Raw genomic sequence first — 4,186 nt, forward strand, 5'->3', positions numbered from 1 at the left:
ATCTGTACTTCTAATCCATTTTCTTCTCAGCAAGAAATTATGCCACAAGCCTGAATGAGTAAGGGGTGGGCCTCTGTTATACATTGAATTATTTGCCCCGGATGTTCCTGGCCTTTCTGTGAGATGAGCCTGAAATCTGAACATACAATTATATTTATCAAGTCTAGGGTATAATTATGGAAATGTAGTGAAATAGTAGCAATCAGATGGAAGTGGATACTGGCAGCTGGGGGGATACCCTCTGATACAGTAAGCAATCAGATGGAAGTGGATACTGCAGCTGGGAGATAACCTCTGATACAGTAGCAATCAGATGGAAGTGGATACTGGCAGCTGGGGGGATACCCTCTGATACAGTAAGCAATCAGATGGAAGTGGATACTGGCAGCTGGGAGATAACCTCTGATACAGTAGCAATCAGATGGAAGTGGATACTGGCAGCTGGGGGGGATACCCTCTGATGCCCAGTTGACTGGAATCTGGCAACTGACAGAATTCTAGGTCTCTTCTGGGTCAGGATCCCAGTCCTGGCAAAGAGAAATAGTAGGTAAAGGTCAGAGCACTGACCATCAGGGGAATCTAGAGGGTAGGTAAAATATTAAGGTAGTATTGATTAGGAACACTGAGAGTCTGACCAAGAGGATTTCAATCCCAATGGGGAACATGAGCTAGCTTAATCTGAGGACTTGTCAATGTCCTCATTAACAAACCAACAAATGTTCTCAATCCCAAATTTATGTAAGAACAAAACCAACTTGTTTGATCAAGGCCGGTGTGGTGGTTTGAATAAGAATGGCCCCTATAACCTCATATATTTGAATGCTTAGTCACCAGGGAGTAGCACTATTTGAAAGGATTAGAAGGATTAGAAAGTATGGCCTCACTGGAGTAGAACTGACCTTGTTGGAGGAAATGTGTCACTGGAGGTGAGCGTTGAGCTTTCATAAGCCCACAACATGCCTAGGCTCTCTCTCCTTCTCTCTTTCTGCCTGCAGATCAGGATGTAGCTGTCAGCTACAGCTCCAGCACCTGCCCGCATGCTGCCATGCTCCTCTGGACCATGATTATAATGCACTACACCTCTGCAACTGTAAGCAAGCCCCAATTAAATGCTGTCTTTCATAAGAGTTGCCTTGGTCATGGTGTCTCGTCACAGCAATGGCACAGTGACCAAGACAGCCAGCACTCATAGCTCAACATCCTTTGTAAAGAGAGAGTGAAATGAACCATACAGGGTGGATAACAAAATACCAATCAAAATAAACACCAGGTACCAAGACATCTTAGAAATTCAAATACAACAACCAACAAAAGATTTTTAAGACACATGATGTCATGAAGAAGCTGTGTAAGGGGAGATTATTTTGGGAAAGAACCTCTTGTTATTGAAGTCACCATTGTGAGGCCCCCACATGTGTGGAGGTGGAGTGATAGATGTTATTTTTAAGTACTCTCTAAACTCTCAGTGTATGTATTCAGCCTCTGAAAGGAGTGGAGCAAAGATCGCAGAAGCTCCGTGTGATTCCAGGAGTGAATTTTGGTTCAAATTCTGGATATTACTGCCTGACATTTATCTCTTCCTGTGCCTTGACAGCCACCCAAGGGAGCCCCGGGGTTTCTCCAGCCCCACCAGGCTGGATTGCAGTGAAGCCGCGCCTTTAAAACGTTTACAGTTCGCTCTAATCCAGCCAAACCTAATCATGGCTCACAGTGGGTAAAATTATCCCTTCCTGCACAGCGAGGCCCAGCTCTCTCGGCTGGAGTTCTACTCGGTTCCTTATTGCGTGTAACTCAGGTTATGCTAGCCTTTATAATGGCCCTAAGCCTTGATCGCTCCCATCTGTTCAATATTACATGGTAATTTGGTAGTGAAAGAGTACTAGGCTAGGAGCCAGCTTGAGTTTAGTCCCTAATTAGCTGTGTGGCTCCAACAGAATGGTTCATCTCTCTCTCTCTCTCTCTCTCTTGGTTTATAACCTCTTCTCTGACTTAGCTCTCTCTACTTATTTTCTGACCTCCCCAAATGGCAGGGGGTGGGGACACAGCTCTAGGAAAGTACCTTGAGACTTCATCCTTAAGGTAGCAGTAGTGAAGGAAAGCAGGGGGGTACCTTCATTTTAACCTAGGCATACACACACACACACACATACATATATGCTTACATGCACACATATAACATATATACTTATATACACATACATACACACATATACTTACATGCACACACACCTATATATACCTATCCCTCTTCGTGTTGGGCTCTGTCTTCCTCCTTTCACCTATACTGGTGAGATGGCCCAGCACCCACCAGAGCCCAGACCTTCCACCTGAGCTCAGAATCACCTCCTTTCTCTGGCACATGCTCCTCTGTTTCCTTGTCTTTGTCACATCTCTTACTCCCTGGACAAGTCCCCAAGCATATAGTCACGCTCTCATAGCTCCCCAAAATCTTCTCTTGCCCATGTGTCTTGTTAGTTCCTGTCCACCTCACAGCTACTGCAAGTCGTTTGGCCTCCTGGACCATCTCAGCAAACCCTGCACAGGTACCAGTGGTCTCTGCTTCCTTTCTCCATCTCAGCAAACCCTGCACAGGTACCAGTGGTCTCTGCTTCCTTTCTCCATCTCAGCAAACCCTGCACAGGTACCAGTGGTCTCTGCTTCCTTTCTCCATCTCAGCAAACCCTGCACAGGTACCAGTGGTCTCTGCTTCCTTTCTCCTTCTCCTCTTCACTCCCTCACAGCCTCATTGCATATAAGCAGTCTTTGTGTAAGTCTGAATAGTCTTCACTTTTTGATTACATATTTTCTACAATTTCTAATTTAGTTTTAAAAAAATTCATGCATGCATGATTTTTGAATGGACTGGCATTAGTTGTTTTTTTTTAATTGCTGTCTTTTCTATGCCTTTTTTTCTATACTTTCCCACCAGTGACCCAACATTACTGTGACCCACTTTCAACACCTCTCACTTGGGTGTATCTGTTTAACCTTTCCCCCCTGGAGATTCTGAGACCCTCTAATGACCTTGTTCCCTATTCTGAAAAAGTCACTCCTGCCTAACATCTGGGGACTTCTTGTTGACCGAGGTTTTGTCACATGACCATTGTCCCACAGCCACTTCTCTTGACCATCACTTGGTGACGTGAATATCAGTCAGGGGAGCTTTACTTGTCAGCCATTTGTGAAACATATTGACATCAAAAACAATTAGAAAGAGGAATAGTGCTTTAGTGGGCTTTTGAATGAGCGCAGACTTGAGCTCAGCAGACTTTCCAGTGCTCTCATAGCTCTCAGTAGCATGTTCAGCAGGCTCTTCCCTCTTCTTCTTTCCGTGTTACTCAGGGTTCAGTCACATGAGCAGTAACTCTGAGAGACATGAACAGAGGTACTTCCTAACTAGATTGCACAGTTTCGGGTAATAAAAAGGGGAAATTGGGGACAGCTCAGAAGCCTTGATAGCTAGTCATCCAAGAAGGCAGACATGTCCAGTCACATAAATATAGAGGTAAGGGGATGGGAAAACCTGGGGTTCTCAAGTATATGATGATCGCTGAGGGGCAGCCTCTTCTCCGGGGGCCACCAGTGTTGAATAAGGGCTAGACAGCAGAGGAGAGCCAGCGTAAACTGGGTTGCCCTGCCATTCAGAGTGTGTTGCTTTCTCTAATAACTGTGACCTCCCAAGGGCTGAGGCTACTTGGGCCGTTCTGTCTTCAAGTTTGAAACCAGTGCCGATTTTGGCTAATTGGGAGCCATTTGACTAAATGTGACACTCTTCCAGCTTAATAAACTGATTTACTGTTATGGTTAGATTAGACCCCCAACCTCTTCAATTTTACATGTCTTACTCTCCAGGACCTCAGAATATGACCGTGTTTGGAGACAGAGCCAGCACTGAGACTCTGAAGCTCAGAAGGGGTCATTAGTCCAGGCTCTAACCAGCATGACCTGTGGCCTTCTAAGAAGTGTTGACAGATACAGAGGGAAGACTGTATGAAGTGAGACAGAAGAGCTAACTTCAAGCCAAGGAGAGAGGGACCTTAGTAGGAATGAACCTTGCAATGCCTAGATTGCAATGTGTAATTTCTCATACCTGGAATTGTAGAAGATGCATTTCTCTGGATAAGCCTCCCAGGCTTTGTTGCATTGCTGTTTTACCCTGGCAAACTAATACATTGAGCAATCCAGT

This window comes from Microtus ochrogaster, unplaced genomic scaffold (genome assembly GCF_000317375.1).
Source record: "Microtus ochrogaster isolate Prairie Vole_2 unplaced genomic scaffold, MicOch1.0 UNK11, whole genome shotgun sequence".
Classification (NCBI taxonomy): Eukaryota; Metazoa; Chordata; class Mammalia; order Rodentia; family Cricetidae; genus Microtus; species Microtus ochrogaster.